Below are 23,947 nucleotides of genomic sequence, written 5' to 3'. Positions count from 1 at the left end.
CCAGCAATGATTTGTGGCAGGCCGACAAATCCAGGGCAAGCATTAAAAAGGGCCACTTTTCAGCATAATTGTATAAGGGCTAAGAGAGTTGTAAAAGAGCGCCTGAAGGCTTTGTGTGTCAATGCAAGGAGCATTCGTAATAAGGTGGATGAATTGAAAGTGCAGATTGTTATTAATGATTATGATATAGTTGGGATCACAGAGACATGGCTCCAGGGTGACCAGGGATGGGAGCTCAACGTTCAGGGATATTCAATATTCAGGAGGGATAGACATGAAGGAAGGGGAGGTGGGGTGGCGTTGCTGGTTAAAGAAGAGATTAACGCAATAGAAATGAAGGACATAAGCCGGGAAGATGTGGAATCGATATGGGTAGAGCTGCCTAACACTAAGGGGCAGAAAACACTGGTGGGAATTGTGTACAGGCCACCTAACAGTAGTAGTGAGGTCGGAGATGGTATTAAACAGGAAATTAGAAATGTGTGCAATAAAGGAACAGCAGTTATAATGGGTGACTTCAATCTACATGTAGATTGGGTGAACCAAATTGTTAAAGGTGCTGAGGAAGAGGATTTCTTGGAATGTATGTGGGATGGTTTTTTGAACCAACATGTTGAGGAAGCAACTAGAGAGCAGGCTATTCTGGACTGGGTTTTGAGCAATGAGGAAGGGTTAATTAGCAATCTTGTCGTGAGAGGCCCCTTGGGTAAGAGTGACCATAATATGGTGGAATTCTTCATTAAGATAGAGAGTGACATAGTTAATTCAGAAACAAAGGTTCTGAACTTAAAGAGGGGTAACTTTGAAGGTATGAGACGTGAATTAGCTAAGATAGACTGGCAAATGACACTTAAAGGATTGACGGTGGATATGCAATGGCAAGCATTTAAAGGTTGCATGGATGAACTACAACAATTGTTCATCCCAGTTTGGCAAAAGAATAAATCAAGGAAGGTAGTGCACCCGTGGCTGACAAGAGAAATTAGGGAAAGTATCAATTCCAAAGAAGAAGCATACAAATTAGCCAGAGAAAGTGGCTCACCTGAGGACTGGGAGAAATTCAGAGTTCAGCAGAGGAGGACAAAGGGCTTAATTAGGAAGGGGAAAAAAGATTATGAGAGAAAACTGGCAGGGAACATAAAAACTGACTGTAAAAGCTTTTATAGATATGTAAAAAGGAAAAGACTGGTAAAGACAAATGTAGGTCCCCTGCAGACAGAAACAGGTGAATTGATTATGGGGAGCAAGGACATGGCAGACCAATTGAATAATTACTTTGGTTCTGTCTTCACTAAGGAGGACATAAATAATCTTCCAGAAATAGTAGGGGACAGAGGGTCCAGTGAGATGGAGGAACTGAGCGAAATACATGTTAGTAGGGAAGTGGTGTTAGGTAAATTGAAGGGATTGAATGCAGATAAATCCCCAGGGCCAAATGGTCTGCATCCTAGAGTGCCTAAGGAAGTAGCCCAAGAAATAGTGGATGCATTAGTGATAATTTTTCAAAACTCGTTAGATTCTGGACTAGTTCCTGAGGATTGGAGGGTGGCTAATGTAACCCCACTTTTTAAAAAAGGAGGGAGAGAGAAACTGGGGAATTATAGACCGGTTAGCCTAACGTCGGGGGTGGGGAAACTGCTGGAGTCAGTTATCAAAGATGTGATAACAGCACATTTGGAAAGCGGTGAAATCATCGGACAAAGTCAGCATGGATTTGTGAAAGGAAAATCATGTCTGACGAATCTCATAGAATTTTTTGAGGATGTAACTAGTAGAGTGGATAGGGGAGAACCAGTGGATGTGGTATATTTGGATTTTCAAAAGGCTTTTGACAAGGTCCCACACAGGAGATTAGTGTGCAAACTTAAAGCACACAGTATTGGGGGTAAGGTATTGATGTGGATGGAGAATTGGTTAGCAGACAGGAAGCAAAGAGTGGGAATAAACGGGACCTTTTCAGAATGGCAGGCGGTGACTAGTGGGGTACCGCAAGGCTCAGTGGTGGGACCCCAGTTGTTTACAATATATATTAATAACTTGGATGAGGGAATTAAATGCAGCATCTCCAAGTTTGCAGATGACACGAAGCTGAGTGGCAGTGTTAGCTGTGAGGAGGATGCTAAGAGGATGCAGAGTGACTTGGATAGATTGGGTGAGTGGGCAAATTCATGGCAGATGGAATTTAATGTGGATAAATGTGAAGTTATCCACTTTGGTGGCAAAAATAGGAAAACAGATTATTATCTGAATGGTGGCTGATTAGGAAAAGGGGAGGTGCAACGAGACCTGGGTGTCATTATACACCAGTCATTGAAAGTGGGCATGCAGGTACAGCAGGCGGTGAAAAAGGTGAATGGTATGCTGGCATTTATAGCAAGAGGATTCAAGTACAGGAGCAGGGAGGTACTACTGCAGTTGTACAAGGCCTTGGTGAGACCACACCTGGAGTATTGTGTGCAGTTTTGGTCCCCTAATCTGAGGAAAGACATCCTTGCCATAGAGGGAGTACAAAGAAGGTTCACCAGTTTGATTCCTGGGATGGCGGGACTTTCATATGAAGAAAGACTGGATGAACTGGGCTTGTACTCATTGGAATTTAGAAGATTGAGGGGGGATCTGATTGAAATGTATAAAATCCTAAAGGGATTGGACAGGCTAGATGCAGGAAGATTGTTCCCGATGTTGGGGAAGTCCAGAACAAGGGGTCACAGATTGAGGATAAAGAGGAAGCCTTTTAGGACCGAGATTAGGAAAAACTTCTTCACATAGAGAGTGGTGAATCTGTGGAATTCTCTGCCACAGGAAACAGTTGAGGCCAGTTCATTGGCTATATTTAAGAGGGAGTTAGATATGGCCCTTGTGGCTACGGGGGTCAGGGGGTATGGAGGGAAGGCTGGGGCGGGGTTCTGAGTTGGATGATCAGCCATGATCATAATAAATGGCGGTGCAGCCTCGAAGGGCCGAATGGCCTACTCCTGCACCTATTTTCTATGTTTCTATGTTTCTATGTAATCACGGATCAGGGTTCAATTCCCACCTCTCTCTATAAAGAATTTGTACATCCTCTCCATGACTGTGTGTGTTTCCTCAGGGTGCTCGGGTTTCCTCCCACATTTGAAAGACATACAGTTAGGATTAGTGAATTGTGGGCAAGCTGTGTTAACTCCACCATGGGTGCTTCCAAGCCCAGCTGTGAAAGGAGGAGGGTTGGACATGGAGCTACTACCCCATCTTGTAAAAATCGAGAAGTGCCACCAAAAGTTCCAAAGACCTCATCCCTGGGAGAAGATGGGCTGCGCCTGGGATAACTTGAAAGTGTGGATAATCCCAGGACAGCGGACCCTGGTGAGCTGCTGTCCGTGGTCTATGCCCCAGTACAGCAAATTTCAAAAATCTGAAAACCTCCGAGACCTGAGCACTGACAAGATGTCACAAATGGGAAATTCCACAAGGCGCTGAGAAGGTTCCCAGGTGATGCGTAGGTCTCTTCACACCACAGACAGTTCTGAGAAGTGACCTCACATATGCAACAAACAGAAGTTAATGAAAAATAGAAAAGCACTATGTAAAGTGAAAAATGGAGATCGTGATCGTGTATTGAAAGCATAAATTTGTCACTGTCAAAGTGAACATATGCCCCTTAACGTTACGCTGATCATGAAACAAGGAAAGATCTATCAAGTTGAATTGAATGTAATTGGGAATATTCAGCAGGCTGGTTACAGAAATTTATATTAATGGTATGGAACAATCATTACTGTTAAGTACATATACATATATGCGATGAACAAGTGTAAGACAAAGACTGCTTAAGTTCACATAAGTTCACAGTCCAAAATAATGCCAATCCCAAGCTATACCATTATATAATCCAAAATCCAAAAACATCTGAAATTGTAAACACTTCCGGTCCAAGCATTTCAGATAAGGGGTATTCAACCTGCAGAAGATAAGGGCATGTTATGTTGGTGCCAGAAGCATGGCGACACTTGCAGGCTGCCCCCAGCACAATCCTGGGACTGTGCTTGTTGTTGACGCAAACTGTGTATTTCACTGAATGTTTCAATGTACCTGTGACAAATAAAGATAACACTGGATAACAGAGATCTTGCTTCCTGAACACTTTTGGTTGTAGCTTATGGATTTTGGGCTGCTGATCATGAAAATCACCATGGAATCTCTCAATCACACAACATTTATTTTGAAATTGCCTATATTTGTTATTTCAATTCATAATTCAAGTCAGAATAACTGATGCCAAGATTAAGGAAGGCATTTTTGTTGGTCCACAAATCAAACAGGTTGTCAATGACAGGCAATGCGAAGAACTTCTAGTGGGACTGGAGAAAATTGCATGGAAGGCATTCAAGGTTGTTGAAAATTTTCTTGGCAACTACAGAGCACCAAAATATGTGCAGCTGGTTAACAGCATGATTCAAGAATTCAAAGCCATGAAGTGCAAAATGTGATTAAAGATTCATTTTCTGCATTCACATTTAGACCTTTTCCCTGCATATCTTGGCACTGTCAGTGACGAGCATGGTGAGAAGTTTCACCAGGATATTACCTTCATGGAGAAGTAGTATCAGGGCAACTGGAATCTATCAATGCTGGCTGATTATTGTTGGACACTTAAGTGAGAAGCCTCAGACACTGAGTACCAATGAAAATTATTAACAAATCATTTTTAGCTTAGTCAAACTACTGCAAAGTATCAGCACCATTATGCAATTAAATGCATTATATTCAATAAAAGTGAATTTCTTCTTTCTCCAAATTGCTATGTGATAAAAGTATGTCTGAAATTATATTTGTGGTTAACTTCAAGCATTCTATCATAAACAAAAAGAATTACTGAGAAAGCAACACTTTCAAAAAAATTTGTTGTCCTGTGTGATCGTCATCTTTTCTATGCAGTTGCTAATAGTGGTAATTGTTGACACTTTGCAGCTTCTGGGAGCTTACAGTGTGCATTTTTTCCTGTATTACAGCAGGGTCCACCCTCCATCGATGATGAAGGACTTTTGTTAGTGTTGTGAAAAGTAAAAGCCTTTCAATTTCTATTAGCCAAATAATAGTCCTTTGATCTCAGCCCAAAGGAAATAAGTCCCATGAATCTAGTATCTACTTTATCAAATAAAAAAGTACCTTCTGATTTCCCTGCTAAGTGTCCTGGTCCAATATTAATGTCCCCTGGTTTAAAAGCAATCTTTGAGCCCTGATTGGAGCAGCTCCCCCAGTTGTTATTCCACCAATGACTACATCTAAAGTGCATACGCTCTTGATGAAACCTGGATTTCGTTTACATCAGAGCCGACTTGGACACGATCCACTTGGCTGCCAGCAGTACTTTGAACTGCCAGAAATTGCATAGCTTTGAAACGACACAGTCCTTCAGCATTTCATATGCAACTCCATACCAGTCAAATCTCGCCTCAGTCTGAAACTGGATCTTGTTAGATACAAATTCCAGATGGATACCATTAGTGTCTAGTGAGCATCGTTAACTTTAAAAGTGTGCATTTGATCAACTGTTGGCTGTGCTGCCTTACATCTTCTAGCATTTATTTCAGAGCTACTAAACCAGTGTACAGATTCTGAGCTGGATGTCATCACTGTGAATTCTTTGTAGAAGTGATACGCACAAAATGCTGGAGGAACTCAGCAGGTCGGGCAGCATCCATGGAAAGGAAAGCTGACATTTCAGGTTGAGGCCCTTCATCAGGACTGATGCTACCTGACCATTGGTTTCCTCCAGCATTTTGTATGTGTTACTCTGAATCTCTTGTGTTTATGTTCAAGTTCAAGTTTAATTGTCAATCATCCGTACATATGTATACAGCTAAATGAAACAGTGTTCCCCGGGGACCAAGATGAAAAACACAGCATGTATATCACATACAGCACATAAAATAATATTAACGGATAGTAAAATAACTACTCTGTGGATGTACAAGTTGACATAAAGTGCATGTATGACATATAGTTCAATATACAACAATATTATTGTGACTGGGCTGTCATAAATAATGTGCACTGGGTGGTAGCCGCTTGTTCAGAAGTCTCACAGCCTCGGGGGAAGAAGATGGTACCCAGCCCAAGAGTCCTTGTTCTTGTACCGTGGTACCTCTTGCCTGATTGTAGGAGGTCAAAGAGTTTGTGGCATGGATGGGAGGAGTCTTTGAGGTTGCTGAGTGCTCTGTGAACATAATGCTTCTGATGTACGTTCTGGGTGGGAGGGAGAGCGGATTCTCTCAGCAGTCCTCACTATTCTTTGCAGCGATTTACACCCAGCACTTCTACGTTGAGTTGTGAGAAACACACAAAGTGCAGGAGGAACTCACAGAGTTGGGCAGCATCTGTGGAAGGAAATAAACAGTTGATGATTTTGGCCTGAGACCCTTCACCTGTGCTGAAATATAGGGGGGAAATAACTAGTAAAAAGAGGTGGAGGGAAGGGTTAGGGGCTTCTCCGCTGAGATTGGATACAACTAGAACTAGAGGCCATACTGTGGGTTTAAGGTGAAAGGTGAAATATTTAAGAGAACTTGAAGGACAACTTTGTTACTCTGAGGAGGGGATTGAGCTACCAGAGGAAGTGGTAGATACAGGTTCAATTGCAACATCTAAGAGAAGTTTGGAGGGGTACATGGATGAGAGGGGTTTGGAGGGATATGGTCCAGGTGCAGGTATATAGGACAGGGTAGAAGACAAGGGTAACATGGACTAGATGGGCAGAAGGATCTGTATCTGTGTTTTAGTGCTTTTTGACAGCTCCATGACTCACTCTGTGAAGGGTAGATCCAGATGAAGGGGGAGGACTGACAGGCAAATAGGGTGGGGGGGGGTGTGACTGACATTCAACTAATATGCCCCAGCACACTGATGTCCAACATGATCATTGTTTTCTTTCTGTTAGCCATGATATTTAATATAAAATTATAAGCTTAATTAAACTCTGGTTAGAGCACACCCAGAGTATTGTGTTCAGTTTGAGATGTGGAAACTTTAGAGAAACGGCTGAGGAATTTTACTAGGCGGCCTGGAACATGTCTTCTGAAGAAAGGTTGAGCAAGTTAGGGCTTTTCTCTTTGGAGAAAAGTAGAATGAGAGGATTGATCTTGGAGGGGTTACCGGGAGAAGAAAGAAGAATGGGGTTGAGAAAAAAAAGTAGCCATGTTGGAATGGTGGGGAAGATGGATGGGCTGAATGGCCTAATTCTAGTATTATGGAAATTTAGGAGGGATTTCAACCAGAACAAAAGTCAACGCTTGGAATATTGTGTTCCGTTCTTGTTTCCTCTTCATAGGAAGGATTTGGAAGCTTTAGAGAGGGTGCAGAGGAGATTTACCAGGATGCTGCCTGGATTGTATAACATGTCCTATGAGGCAAGGTTGAGTGAGCTAGGAAAACAAATAGATTGTAGGCCTCCAGGGTTGAAGAAGAATCTGCTGTAATCATTACCAATCCTCATGCCTTGAGCATTGTGAGTTTAACTCTGAAATGGGATTCCAGACCAACCAGTTCAAGGATAATTTTGGCACTAAGTACTGGCCTTTGCCAGCCTTGGTCAGATCCAGAAAAAATGTATGAGATTAGAAGAGCTGTTGCCATGAAAACATGCTGGTTAGTAGAAGGATGTTTGCTCTAGACAGATGGACATGAAGAATCGAATGGAAAGCAAATAATTTCTCTCTAATAGAAAGGGTCAAAAGTGAGGGACAAATCTTACAACTGGAACTATGCCACTCAAAGTTCAAAGTAAATATATGTCACCACACACAACCCTGAGATTCATTTTCTTGTGGGCATACTCAATAAATCTATAATAGAATAATAAAATAATAGAATCAATGGAAGTTCACACCAACCAGTTCAACCAATGTGCCAAAGACAACAAACTGTGCAAATACAAAATAAAGAAATAATAATAATAATTAATACATAAATATTGAGATTATGAAAGTGAGTTATTGGTTATGGCTCTATTTCAATGATTGGGAAGTGAAGTTGAGTGAAGTTATCCCCTTTGTTTCAAGATCCTGATGACTATGGGGTGATAACTCTTCCTGAACCTGATGGTGTGAGTCCTGAAGCTCCTGTACCTTCTTCCTGATGACAACGATGAGCATCTCCAGGGTGGTGAGAGTCCCTGATGATGGATGATGCTTTCCTGCGACAATGTTTCATGTCGATGTGCTCATTGGTGGGGATGGCTCAAAGGCAACATCAAGAAGCACTTTTTCACAAAATGGTGAAGTTGTTAAAGACATTGGCGAGTTTGCACCTGTAGTATTGTGTATCCTCATGAAGAGTGTTGGTCCAGAATGTCAACTGTTGTTTCCTTTCACTAGAATCTGCCTGACCTGCTGAACTCCTTCAGAATTTTGTGAGTTTTGCTCCGGACTTCCAGCATCTGCAGAATCTTTTGTGTTTAGGTATAGTGTGCTGCTTTGAATTCCCCATTATAGGAAAGATTTTGCTGTAGGATAGGTGAATTTTGAAAGGCTGCACTTGAATATTGAGAATCAGTCAGACTGTACTTGGAGTATTGTGAGCACTTTTGGGCCCCTTAACTAAGAAAGAATGTGGTAGCATTTGAGAAGGTCCAGAGGAGGTTCAGAGAATGATCCCAGGAATTAAAGTGTTAATGTGTGAGGAGTGCTTGATGGCTCTGGGTCTGTGTTTAGAAGAATGAGGGAGGAATTAATTGAAACGTATTGAATATTGAAAGGCTTAGATGTGTTGGCGCGTGGCCAAGTGATTTGAAGGTCGCTAGTTCGAGCCTTGGCTGAGGCAGCGTGTTGTGTCCTTGAGCAAGGCACTTAATCACACATTGCTCTGCGACGACACTGGTGCCAAGCTGTATGGGTCCTAATGCCCTTCCCTTGGACAACATTGGTGTCGTGGAGAGCGGAGACTTGCAGCATGGGCAACTGCTGGTCTTCCATACAACCTTGCCCAGGCCTGTGCCCTGGAAACTTTCCGAGGCACAAATCCATGGTCTCATGAGACTAACGGATGCCTATAAAAAAAAAGATATAGTGGACTTGGAAAGAATTTTTCCTACAGTGAGGGAGTCTGGAACTAGAGGCGCAGCCTCAGAATACACAGATTTTCTTTTAGAACAGAGTTGAGGAGGAATTTCTTTAGTGAAATTGTGGTGCATATGTGAAATTTTTGCCACAGGCTGCTGTGGTGGCCAAGAAACTGGGTATATTTAAAAGAGAGGTTGATAGGTTTTTGATTAGAAGGCAGGAGAATGGAGTTGAGAGACAATAAATCAGCCATGATAGAATCGTGGAGCAGATTCAATGGGCCAAATGGCCGAGTTCTGTTCCGATGTATTGTGGTCTTATAACCATAAGACTCATAGAATAAAGCAGCATGGAAACAGGTCCTTTGGCAAATTAGTCCAATGCTGTCCACAATGTCCCTTCCTGCCAGTCCCAATTGCCAGTGATTGGCCCATAACCATCCAAATCTCTCCCTCCCATATACCTATACATTAAGCTGGACAGAGTGCAAAGAAGATTTGGAAGGATGTTGCCAAGACTTGAAGGCCTGAGTTATCGGGCAAGTTTGGACAGATAAATGTTACCTATGCGGAGAGCAAGGACGACAACAGAGTGACATAACTAATTGTTTTTACTGAGTCTTGTTAGAAACAGCACACACTAGCCAACTTACAGTGTGGGAGCGACAAACTGGGTCCACTGAGAGGAGAACACTTACAGCGGAAAGTCCCCGCTGAAAACAGCGTGCTTGCTGCACGCTGCACTAATCCATTCACCACACGATCGATAGGCTGCATGCGCATTTGCCACAACTTTGCAATCCATCAGACGCAGTGCAGTAAGAACCTTATTTCATGGAGTGCTGAAAACCGAGGAGTGACCTTATAGAAATGTAGAAAATCACTGGGCAGGGCAGAGAGACATAGAAAGGGTCACAAGGAAATGGAATCAAAGAGTTCATAGGTTTTAAGGTGAGAGGGGGAAGATTTAAAAGGGACCTGAGGAGCAACTACTTCATGCAGAGGGTGGTCTGCACATGAAAAGAGGTGCCAGAGGAAGTGTTTGAGACTGGTTTAATAACAACATTTAAAGGACACCTGTACAGGTCCATGGATTGAATGTCAGTGCTGATAGATGGACTTCATCTGATTGGATGGCAGTGCAGATCGTGTCTTGATCTGATTGGACAGCATTGCAGATAAATAGGCTTCATTTGATTGGACAGCAGTGCAGATACATGGACCTGATCTGATTGGATGGCAGTGCAGATAGTGACTTGGCCTGATTGGACAGCATTGCAGATAAATTGACTTCATTTGATTGGACAGCAGTGCAGATATATGGACTCGATCTGATGAGATGTCAATACTTGATTTGACTGGATGGCAGTGCAGATCCATGGAGACAAAATGGACAACTCCATTTGCTTGTATGTAGAGAGAAAAGGAATTTCTAACAAGAGAAAAATAACTGGTACTAATAGTTCAATAGTTGCATTTAATATCAGAGAATATATACAATATACAACCTCAAATGATCATTCTTCACAGACATCAACAGAAGCAGAAGAGTGCCCCAAAGAATGAGTAATAGTAAAAACTGTCAGCACCCTAAAGACCCCCAACACCCTCCTCCCATGCACAAGCGGCAGCAAAACAATGACCTTCCCCCTCCCTCAATTACTTCAGCAAAAAGCATCAACACCCTTCACCCACCAAGCAACTGATAGCAAATCCACCAAGTAAGACCATGATCTGCTAATCGTTCAGCCGACAATTCGACATACCACAGGCTCTCTCTCTCCCTAATAAAGTGACAGGGAGGAGTCGCTCAGTGAGAGGAAAGACATAAACAAGATAAAACAACCTGCTGATTTACGGTGTTAAAGTCTGCCGTGTAGCTTTTTCCCGAGTTCTCTGACTCGAGAATCGGCAACAAGCTCTCCCCCACCAATGAGAGAAAGTGAGAGACAGAGTGCGATCCACTTATGGAGCTCCTGACAGCTGATCCACTCTTCCGGATATTCCATTTTCTCCTGTGATGTTTCAGTTGCTGCCACTGGCATAGTACTGCCTCATCCCCAGGGCCGCAAAGCATCACAACACCAAAGGGGCGCTTGTTCTAGGCTGCATGCTTGAGATATTGAGAAACGGTCGGTCAGTGAGCCCTGGGAGCATGTCACATCGCTGCCAATGTTCCCTCTACTTTGTAATAACCAGTAGGCAGAAAAATCCTGTGCTTTGCAATTTTTTTTGCCCAGTGACAACAACATGTGCACGCTGATTTTTATATATAGATGTATCCATTTTAACAGCTAGCAAAGCACTGTAAGTAAGAACTTTGACCTCCTTTGGGTTTGATTATTTTTACTCTCATTCATCTGCACCCTCACAAAACATACCTAACAGGCCTGCAGTGGGCAATGAACCGTTTTCTCACCGGAGGTTTTGCACACTGTCCATATGTGTTTTGCTTGATAAATGATACTTTAAAAAGTCAAGTTTCCAAACATGACTCCACTTCTTCCCACTTGGAAGTTCTCTAGCAACTTTTGCATCATAGCAAAACACACAGGGTAACACCAGCTTCTGTATTGTAAATAAATATTTCTTGTAGCTGCACGTTCCTGACCTCGTGGGCTTTCAGGGTAGTAGTTTCTACTGTTTCATTAAGTCATTCCACTTTAAGTGAACTAGCAGTTCTTTTGTGCTTCACGCCCTTTGCTTCTTTGGAATTCGACATACTGAATCAATAACTTCTTCAATAAAACAGTATAAATAAGCCAATTCTAAAATCTGCAGTCAAATCATCACACGCTGTCAACACTGTCCACATCAGGAACTGGAAAAGGAACTGTGATTGTGTACAATCATGAAATATACTTATCTTGCCAATGAGGTAGAGGGTGACAATCTTTTGTGCGCAGTTTAAATTTCTTTGCGTGCTAGTAGCAGAAGATGTGTGTGCATCTTAGAGGGAACATTGATCGCCGCAAAGAACCAAAGTTTGAGTGTAGCTCTAGGTCAACAGAACCCCATCCATTATGAAAAGTAAAAAGAGAAATATTAAAGATAAAATAAGCTGTTTCCACAGATGAGCTCGAAGAAATCACTGTCTAGTGCCACCTTAGCTTGTGGACTACATTCCAGAAATCAGCGGCAGGTTTGTCAGCTTCTGCAGAGAATATCAATGGGGTTTAGTGGGGATGTTTAGTTTGTGAGCTCCTACAGAGGGTATTGATGGGGTTCAGTGGAGGTGTGCAGTTTGTGAGCTCCTACAGAGAGTATCGATGGGGTTCAGTCGAAATGTTCAGGTTTGTGAGCTTCTGCAGAGAGTATAGATGGGGTTCAGTGCAGCATAAAAACACAATAAACATAAATAAATAAGATTATCTCATAAACATACTGTAGATTAATTGTGTGTGCATAAAGTGATACTAGGCACAGGAGTGTCTGTATGTAGGTTGATTGACAGCAATTGATAAAATAGTTGCACTTGGGGTTGTGGAGGTGTAGGTTAGTGGGTGGAGGTGTTGATCAGCCTTACTGCCTGAGGAAAGTAACTGTTTTTGAATGATGGTTGTCCTACAAGCCTGCTCCCTGATGGGAGTGAGAGGATCAGTCCACGAGCATGGAGGGTGGAATCCTTCATGATTTTGCTGACTTTGTTCTGGCACCTTTCTGTATACATTGTATATCTTTGATGGTGGGTAGGCTGGATGTGTGAGCACGTGGCCAAGTGGTTAAGGCATTGGACTAGCTACCTGAAGGTCGTGAGTTTGAGCCCCAGCCAAGGGAACGTGTTGTGTCCTTGAGCAAGGAACTTAATCACACATTGCTCTGCGACGCTGGTGCCAAGCTGTATGGGTCCTAATGCCCTTCCCTTGGACAACATTGGTGTCATGGAGAGGGGAGACTTGCAGCATGAACAACTGCTGTTCTTCCATGCAACCTTGCCCAGGCCTGCGCCCTGGAGAGTGAAGACTTTCCAGGCGCAGATCCATGGTCTTGCAAGACTAACGGATGCCTTTAATTTAGGGTGGGCTGGTACCAACCAGAGTATAGATTATAACCCAATATAATCCAAGAATTTACAGGTGAGGCAATACTTCTGCAAATCTGCTGGGGTCGTCTATTGTATCCAGTGCTCCCAGTACAGTGTCTTCTACATTGGTGAGACCCATCCTCAATAGGGGGACAGCTTCATCGAGCACCTCCATTCCATCCACCAAATGTGAAACTTCCCAGTGGCCAAACGTTTTAATTCCAATTCCTATTCCTGTTCTGACATGTCCATAAGACCATCAGATGTAGGAGCAGAATTAGGCCATTCAGCCCATCGAGTCTGCTCTGCCATTCTATCATGGCTGATCCTGGATCCCACTCAACCCCACACGCCTGTCTTCTCACCATATCCTTTGATGCCCTGACCAATTAGGGAACACTTTAAATATACCCATGGTCTTGGCCTCTATCGCAATCTGTGGCAGAGTATTCCACAGATTCACAACTCTCTGACTAAAAAAAAATCCTCCTTACCTGTGTTCTAAAAGATCACCTCTCAATTTTGAGGCTGTGCCCTTTAGTTCTGGATACATTCTCTCCACATCCACTTTATTTAGTCCTTTCAACATTCAGAAGCTTTCAATGAGAACCTCATGCATTTTTCTAAATTCCAATGAGTACAGGCCGAAAACTGCCTAACGCTCCTCATATGCCAACCCCTTCGTTCCTGAAACCATCCTCGTGAACCTCCTCTGGACTCTCTCCAATGACAACATATCCTTTCTGAGATATGGGGCCTAAAACTGTTGACAAACTCCGAGCGCAGCTTGACTAGTGCCTTATAAAGCCTCAACATTATCTTCAAGCAACACACATAAGAAATGCTGGTGAATGCAGCAGGCCAGGCAGCACCTACAGGAAGAGGTACAGTCGATGTTTCGGGCTGAGACCCTTCGTCAGGAGTCCTGAAGGAGATTCACATTAGGCAGAAAATGGTGTTGGGTAAACTGATGGGACTGAAGGCTGATAAATCCCCAGGGCCTGATGGTCTGCATCCCAGGGTACTTAAGGAGGTGGCTCTAGAAATCATGGATGCATTGGTAATCACTTCCAATGTTCTATAGATTCAGGATCAGTTCCTGTGGATTGGAGGGCAGTTAATGTTATCCCACTTTTTAAGAAAGGAGGGAGAGAGAAAACAGGCAATTATAGACCAGTTAGTCTGACGTCAGTGGTGGGAAGATGCTGGAATCAATTATAAAAGATGAAATAGCGGAATATTTGGATAGCAGTGGTAGGATAGGTCCGAGTCAGCATGGATTTATGAAGGGAAAGTCATGCTTAACTAATCTTCTGGAATTTTTTGAGGATGTAACTATGAAAATGGACATGGGAAAGCCAGTGGATGTAGTGTACCTGGACTTTCAGAAAGCCTTTGATAAGGTCCCACATAGGAGATTAGTGGGCAAAATTGGAGTACATGGTAATGGGGGTAGGGTACTAACATGGATAGAAAATTGGTTGGCAGACAGGAAACAAAGAGTACGGATTAACGGGTCCTTTCAGAATGGCAGGAGGTGACTAGTGGGGTACCTCAAGGCTCTGTGTTGGGACCACAGCTATTTACAATATACATTAATGATTTAGATAAAGGGATTAAAAGTAACATTAACAAATTTGCAGATGACACAAAACTGGGTGACAGTGTGAAATGTGAGGAGGATGTTATGAGAATGCAGGGTGACTTGGACAGGTTAGGTGAGTGGGCAGATGCATGGCAAATGCAGTTTACTGTGGATAAATGTGAGGTTATCCACTTTGGTGGCAAGAACAGAAAGGCAGATTACTATCTGAATGGTGTCAAATTAGGAAAAGGGGAAGTACAACGAGATCTTGGTGTCCATGTTCATCAGTCACTGAAAGTAAGCATACAGGTACAGCAGGCAGTGAAGAAACCTAATGGCATGTTGGCCTTCATAACAAGGGGAGTTGAGTATAGGAGCAAAGAGGTCCTTCTGCAGTTGTACAGGGCCCTGGTGAGACCACACCTGGAGTATTGTGTACAGTTTTGGTCTCCAAATTTGAGGAAGGACACGCTAGCTATTGAGGGAGTGCAGCGTAGGTTCACGAGGTAATTCCCGGGATGGCGGGACTGTCATATGTTGAAAGATTGGAGCAACTGGGGTTGTATACACTGGAATTTAGAAGGATGAGAGGGGATCTGATTGAAACATATAAGATTATTAAGGAATTGGACACGCTAGAGGCAGGAAACATGTTCCCGATGTTGGGGGAGTCCAGAACAAGAGGCCACAGTTTAAGAATAAGGGGTAGACAACTTAGAACGGATTTGAGGAAAAACTTTTTCACACAGTGGGTTGTGGATCTGTGGAATGCTCTGCCTCAGAAGGCAGTGGAGGCCAATTCTCTGGATTCATAGTCATAGTCATAGCCATACTTTATTGATCCCGGGGGAATCAATAAAGAGTTAGATAGAGCTTTTAAAGGTAGCGGAGTGAAGGGATATGGGGAGAAGGCAGGATAAGGTACTGATTGTGGATGATCAGCCATGATCACAGTGAATGGTGGTGCTGGCTCGAAGGGCTGAATGGCCTACTCCTGCACCTCTTGTCTATTGTCTACTGTTTATCTTTCCAACCCGTCTGGCTTCACCTATCACCTTCTAGCTATCCTCCTTCCCCTTCCCCCACCTTTTTCTTCTGGCTTTTACCCCCTTCCTTCTCAGTCCGACGAATAGTCACAGCTCAAAATGTCAACTGTTTATTCATTTCCATAGATGCTGCCTGACTTGCTGAGTTCCTCCAGCATTTTGTGTTTGTTGCTCTGGATTTCCAGCGTCTGCAGATTTTCTCATGTTTATAATCCAAGAATGAACTCAATTTCTCACATCTAATGATGGAGTGCCTGCGATTTCTCAGCATCCCCCGATGTTTTCAATTCGAAGCATGTTATTTTATGTAATTTCCTGCTTTACATGAGAAGCTTTGCAAAAATGACATCTGGCTTGGAACATGCTGACGGGGAGCATTAGAATTTGAATTCCCCTACCTTCAGAATGATGCACAGCCCACTCAATGGCAAGGCTCCCAATCCTCGTGTGTCATCTGGAGCTCATCTTCGTATACATTCTTTTTCTTGAGACAGAAGGTTTTTTCATCACTTTGTCTCTCCAGAGATTTCAGCCCAAAAATCCAGCTTGTTCCCTGGTGTAGGAATGCTATACACAGAAGCAGTTGTCTTTCAAATCATATGGTAAAACAACGGCCTGGGTCTCTCTCCGAATCAGAATTAGAATCAGATTTAATTTTGTAGGTTTTCAAAAATAAAAATGACATGAGACATTTTATGTTTAAGAAAAAAACGTAAAATTGAACTCCAAAAATCTGAACACAAAGCGTGGTAATTACATCATCACATCAGACCAGCCTCTTAAATTGAAATCCCAACTCAATGTCGGTGGTTGTGAATTTTGTACATTTCCGCCAATTAAATTACTCTACAATATCACCGGTATATGTCGTGAAATTTGTTGTTTTCCAGCACCAGTACATTGTAATACATAATATTAATAATAAAACTTTAAATTACATTAAGTACACACACACACACACACACACACACACACACACATACAATGATCTGGTGTTGTCCTTCATGTTTGACAATGACGGGAGAGTTTTTAAAGTGGTAAAACCATTGCACTGGGGCAGCTCCACTCTCCTGATCTCAGAAGTCCTGGTCCAGTGGTATAAACAAGCATCACAAACTGGGCTCTTCCTTGATTGCAGTAGATGACAACGACATCTTCTGTGCCTGGTCAAGCCCTTTACTCTCCACGGAGTATTGCGGTTCCACCTTCCTGGCCTTTGGATCTCACTCTAGACCTCATCACTCTGTCCATTAGAGCTGACTTTTCATGCTAGGACAGGATATCCTATGTCACTGGGATGTGGGCTGTTGATTACCCTCACCTGGTTTAGCCCACCTGTTGAAGTGGTGTACCAGGGTGTGTTTGCTGTCGCATGCAAACAGCTACTTGGAGCCAGCGGTGAGAGATGAGTGTCCAATGGAGACTGAAGATGAGTGAGCTGCCTCAGAATGGACACAACAAGCCCCTTCACCTGTGGTTCTACCACTCCTTGGACACCCCATATATCCCATGGTTCCTTAATGTTATTTTAGCCAGGGGTGGTAATGGGAACAAGCTCCCACTGCCTATTAAATGCTCCCAATGGTGTGTGCCTCAAGTAACATCTGACCTCCAAGCCCAGCTCCTGGCGTTCACTTATGGCTCAGCTATTAAACCCGTCTGAACTGACAAGAAGAGAGGCAAAGGAGGGCTAATAGCCCCTTAAAATCAGTTGCTTCAGGCAGATGCGGCTTGTGATTGACAGCTCATCTAGGAGAAGGAAAACTCTGATCTCAAATGTCCGCTGCCTTGAGGCCATACCCACTCATGAAGAAGGCTTCAGAAGTAAACCCCCAAGGGAAAAGCCCGGAGCTGGAGTCCCTAAGGCGGTCAGCATTGAGTTCAATGCTGACTGACAACTCCTGCAATGCTGCTGGTGCCAAACTGTATCAGTCTCTGCCATTGCTTTGGGTTCATTAGATGTATGGAGAAGGGGAGCTTGCTACATGGGCAACAGCTTGCTCTCCATATCGTGTGTCTTCACAATCCAGTACTTCTTCCCTGATAGTAACAATAAAAAGAGGGCATGTGTTGGGTGATGGAGTCCTTATTGATGGATGCTTCCTTTTTGAAGGTGATCTCGAAGCTGGGGAGCCTAATGCCCACGGTGGAGTTGGCTGAGGTTACAACTTCCTGCAGATTTTTCTTTTCTTGGACAGGTGCCCCTCCACGCCAGATGTAACCAGTAGCCAGTATAACCAATTAATCTGCTCATATGGCTGGGAAAGATCCTTGTTCTCTGGAATGACTCTCCTTTTCCTTAGGTCTCACATTTCCCTTGATTAGGCCCCACACCACCAGGATTAGGAACAGATATTACCCATCAACCATCTAGCTTTTGAACCAGACCTTGACTCACCTCAACTCAACTCTAAACAGATTCCACAACCTATGGATTGACTTTAAAGGACTCTACAACTCATGTTCTCAGTATTATTTATTTAAGCTTGCACACTTTATCTTCTTTTGCCCATTGGTTGTCTGGCAGTCTTTGTGTGTAGCTTTTCTTTGATTCTATTGTAGTTCTCTGTTCCACTGTGAATGCCTAGGAAATGAATCTGAGTAGTATAAGGTGACCTATGCATATTTTGATAATAAATTTTCTTTGATCATTGAACTTCTCCTCAGCCAACGCTACAGTACATTTTAATTTTATTTAAAGATACAGCAGAGTAACTGGCCTTTCTGGCCCAATGAGACCTTGCCACCCAACGACACCAATATACCCAGTTACCCTGCTGACCTGCTGACCTGCACGTCTTTGGAATGTGGGATGGAACTGAAGCACCCTAAGAAAACACATGCAGTCATCGGGAGAACGTACAAACCAGTTGCTGGCAGTTTAATAGCGTTATACTAATCGCAAAGCTACCATTGCTGCCCTTACTATTTTTGATGCTATTAACCAAACAAGATTAATATATTTTGCACTTTATCATTTACCCGCACTTCACTTCCTCTGCAGCTGTTACACTTTATTCTGTATTGTTATTGTTTTACCTTGTTCTACCTCAATGCACTGTGTAATGATCTGATCTGTACGAACAGTACGCAAAAGAAGCTATTCACTGTATCTCAGTACATGTGGAAATGATAATAATAATCACCTACAAGTGTGCAGATGATATTACTGTTGTGGGCCACATCTCAAATAATGATGACTTGGAGTACAGGAAAGAGATGGAGAGTTGAGTGACAATAAGTTATATTCTTGGTCTCATAATTGACCTCATTATGATCTTGCACCTTATTGTCTGCTTGTACTACACTTTCTTTGACACTATTATGTTTTATCCTGCAGGGTGGCAAGGTGGAGATACGTCTCCACCATTAGCCAAGCTGTTCCAGTACCGCTATAACACTGGCATCTACCCACCAATGTGAAAAATTGTCCAGTTATGTCCTGTACAGAAGAAACAGGACAAGTTCAACCCAGCCAGTTTACCACCCTATCAGCCTACTCTCAATCACCAGCCACGTATTGGTAGGGGGCATCAACAGTGCTGTTATGCAGCACCTACTTGGCAATAACCTGCTTACGGATGCCCAGTTTGGGTTCCGTCAAGGTCACTCAGCTCCTGACCTCATCACCTCCTTGGTCCAAACATGGACCAAGGAGCTAAATACCTGAGGTGAGGTGAGAATGACAGCCCTCGATATCAAGGCAATATTTGACCAAGTATGGCAACAAGGTATCCTAGCTAAAATGGAGTCAATGGGAATTAGAGGGGAAACACTTTGCTGCTTGGAATCAAAATCTGATTCAAAGGAAGATGGTTGTGGTGGTTGGAGGTCAATCATCTCATCCTCGGGACATCACTGCAGGAGTTCCTCAGGGAAGTGTCCTAGGACCAACCATCTTCAGCTGCTTCATCAATCATCTTCCTTCCATCATAACATCAGAAGTGGGAACATTTGCAGATGACTGCACAATCTTCTTCACCATTCGTGACTCCTCATATAGTGAAGCAGTTCATACCCAAATACAGCAGGATCTGGACGAGGTTCAGGCTTGGGCAGGTAAATGGCAAGTAACATTCGAGCCACGCAAGTGCCAGGTAATGACCATCTCCAACAAGAGAGGCTTTAACCATCATCCCTTGACATTCAGGGACATCACCATCACTGAGTCCCCTGCTATCAACATCCTGGTGGGGGGGGGGGGGGCGTGGTTACCATTGACAGGAAACTGAACTGGTCTAGCCATATAAACACCATGGCTACCAGAGCAGGTCAAAGGCTAGGAATCCTGTGGTGTGTAACTCACCTCCTGACTCCCCAAAGCCTGTCCACCATCTACAAGGCTCAGGTCAGGAGTGTAATGGAATACTCGACACTCACCTGGATGAGTGCAGCTCCATCAACACTCGAGAAGCTCAACACCATCCAGTGCAAGACAGCCCACTTGATTGGTACCCCTTCCACAAGCATCCAGTCCCTCCACCATCGATGAACAGTTGCAGCAGTGTGTACTATCTACAAGATGCACTGCAACAACACACTAAAGTTCCTAAGACAGCATCTTCCAGACCCACAACCACTAGCATCTAGAAGGATGAGATCAGAAGATACCTGGCAAGACCACCACTTGGAAATTCCCCTCCAAGTCACTCACCATCCTGACTTGGAAATATATTGCTGTTCTTTCATTGTCACTAGGTCAAAATCATGGAATTCCCTCCCGAACTGCACTGTGGGTGAACCTACATCTCGGAGACTTCAGTAGCTCATCACAACTTTCTCAAGAGCAATTAGGGATGGGCAATAAATGCTGGCTTAGCAGCTGATGCCCACATCCCGTAAATGAATAAAGGAAAAAAAAGGTGTAAGGTACTCCTTCCTTCGGCTAGCCTGCAGGTCACCCTTGGGCAAGGTGTAGCACCTGCTTAGCTGATCAGGGTGACGTGAGGTCATGGCAGCAGAAGCCATTTCTGTAGAAATTTTTGCCAAGAGCAATCATTGTCATGGATAAGAACATGGTCACATATGACACAGCACATAATAATGACGGTGATAACTATAGCTTGTTTTAGTTCAATACATTGTAATGACCTGATCTGTATAAACAGAATGCAAGTCAAGCTTTTCAACGTGTCTCCATACCAATACCAATGGAACAGAAGTCCATAGCTCCCAAAACATGACTACACAAGTAGATGGGCTGGTAAAAAAGGCATATGCATGCTTGTCTTCATTATTTCTAGCATGAAGTAAAAGACTTGTCCTGCACGTCAACTTTAATTTTTTCCCCCTCTCACCTTAAAGCTATGCAACACACATTAAATGCTGGAGGAACTCAGCAGGCAGCAACTATGGAAGTGAATAAACAGTTGACATTCTGGGCCGAGACCCTCGATTAGCACACAAAAGGTAGGGGGAAGAAGTGGGAGAAAGGGAAGGAATACAAGCTAGAAATTGATAGGAGAGGTCGGGTGGATGGGGAGGGGGTAATGAAATAAGAAGATGGGAGGGGATAGGTGGAAAAGATAGAGGACTGAAGAGGAAGAAATCTGATAAGAGAAGAGAGTGGACCATGGGAAAAAAGGAAGAAGGAGGAAGAGCAAAAGGGGGAGGTGATAGACAAGTGAGGATTTCCAGTCCTGATTAAGGGTGTCAGCTTGAAATCTCGACTGTCTATTCCTTTCCATAGATATCACCTGACCTGCTGAGACTCTCGAGCATCTTGTGTGTGTCTCTCTGGATTTACAGTATCTGTAGAATTTATTGTGTCTATTAAAGCTTTGCTCTCTATTATTCAACATTTCTACTATGGGAAAAAGATATTGGCAATCTTCCCAATCGAGGCCTCGGGTAATTTTTGAAACTTCTTTTGTATCTCCCCTTGGCTTCTGACACTCCAGTGAAAACAACCCAGGCTTGTTCAACTTCTTCTTATTGCTCATGCCCTCCGCTTGTTAAGGATTGTCAGGTGCAGAACCTCCTTCTGGAATTAAGGTGTCTAAAGTCGTGAATCCAAACAAAAACCATTTTCGAGGAACTACTTCAAATTGTAACCTTCAAGTAGTAATCTTATTTGAATTTCAATGACTGCAATGGGGGCAGAAATAGGCCACTTGGCCCCTCAAGGCTCCCCACCTCTCAATTTACTATGATCATGACCAATCTGCCTTAGGTTTCATCTCCTTTTCTATATCAGTTGGTCAAAATTCTTAATTCCTTATACACTCAATGGTTACTTTCTCAGGTACACCTGTACACCTGCTCATTAATGCAAATATCGAATCAGCAAATCATGTGGTAGCAACCTAATGTATAAAAGCATGCAGACATGGTCAAGGGGTTCAGTTGTTGTTCAGATCAAACATCAGAATGGGGAAAGAAGTGTGATCTAAGTGACTTTGACTGTGGAATGATTTTTGGTGCCAGATGGGATGGTTTGAGTATCTCAGAAAATGTTGACCTCATGGAATTTTTACAGACAACAGTCTCTAGAATTTACAGAGAATGATGCAAAAAACAAACAAAAAATCCAATGAATGGCAGTTCTGTGGGCAAAAATGCCTTGTTAATGAGAGAGGTCAGAGAAAAATGGCCAGACTGGTTCAAGCTGACAGAAAGGCAACAGTAACTCAAATGACCCGGCATTCCCACAGAATATGCAGAAGAGCATCTCTGAACGCACAACACATTGAACCTTGAAGTGGATGGTTACAGCAGCAGAAGTTCATTAACATACCCTCAGTGGCCATTTTATTCGGTACAGGAGATACTTAACAGAGTGATCATAGGGTGTATATTCATCACCCCCAGGGGTAGAGAATGCCAGAGACCCTTTTACCCCTGAGAGGAGAAATTTCTGCATACCTCAGGTTTTAAATCTCCAGCCCTTTGATTTTGCACATGTCCCCTTGTTCGTGACTGTCCCACTAGTTAAATCATTTCAACATTAACCTGCACCAAGGACCTTACATGTTTCATTAAAGTCAGCCCTCATTCACCTAAGTCCCAAGGTTCTCACAAAAGAAATTTCAAATTTTGAACCTTTCTTTCATTGCTGGTGAAGGGAGGTGTGTTAAAGACCTTACCCAAAAATTCATTGCGGTTAACAGTGTTGAATGCACTTCAATGCTTTTCAATATTTTTCTCCATTTCCAGTGTTCATTCAGTTGATTTCAGTGAGGACAGAACACAATGTGTTGACATTGTCAAACGGTGCATTTAGCTCAGCTGACAGGGAATGAATTCCTCAGCAGCGATCTGTTGAAGGACAAGGAGTCCACCCTTTGGGTCAGGACTTTTCATCAAGTTCTGACCTGCTCAGTTCCTCCAGCGTTGTGTATGCGTTGCTCAGGATTTCCTGCATCTGCAGAATCTCTTCTGTTTAAAGAGTTTACCTGATAGAGTCATGGAACAACACAACACAGAAACAGGCCCTACGGAACAGTAGTCCATGCTGAACTACCAACCTGCCTAGTTCCATCGACCTGCATCCAGATCATGTACCTAGCCAAATTTCCCCTAAATGTTGAAATTATAGCTGTATAAATCACTTCCACTGGTAGCTCGTTCCACACCCTCACCAACCTCTAACTGAAAAGGTTCTCCCTTATGTTCCCCTTAAATATTTCACCGTTTACTCTTAACATATCACCTCACCTTCTAGTCCTACACACCCTCAGTGGAAAAAGTCTGCTTACATTTACCCATCTATCATTATCATCATCATTACGTGCCATGTTACGTGACATGGGTGATCATGGTCCATGACTGTGATTGTTCTTGGAACTTTCTTCTACAGAAGTGCTTTGCCATTGCCTTCTTCCGGGCAGCATCTTTACAAGATGGGTGACGTTATGGGCAGCCATTATCAATACTCTTCTTCAAAGATGGTCTGTCTGGTGTCAGTGGTTGCATAACCAAGACGTGATCTGCACCAGCTGCTCATACGGCCATCCACCACCTGCTCCCATGGCTTCACATGACCCTGATCAGGGTGCTTAGCAGGTGCTACACTTTGCCCAAGGGTGAACTGTAGGCTAGCAGAGGGATGGAGCACCTTACACCTCCTTTGGAAGAGTCGCATCTTCACCCTGCCACTCTTACCCATCTATACCCCTCATCATTTTGCATACCTCTATCAAATCTCTCCTCATTTTCCTGCGCTCTAGGGAACTCAAGAACTATAGAACATAGAACATAGAATAGTACAGCACAGTACAGGCCCTTCAGCCCACAATGTTGTGCTGACCCTCAAA

The sequence above is a fragment of the Mobula hypostoma genome, chromosome 12 (assembly GCF_963921235.1).
Source record: "Mobula hypostoma chromosome 12, sMobHyp1.1, whole genome shotgun sequence".
NCBI classification, from domain to species: Eukaryota; Metazoa; Chordata; class Chondrichthyes; order Myliobatiformes; family Myliobatidae; genus Mobula; species Mobula hypostoma.
This window is presented reverse-complemented; position numbering follows the sequence as displayed.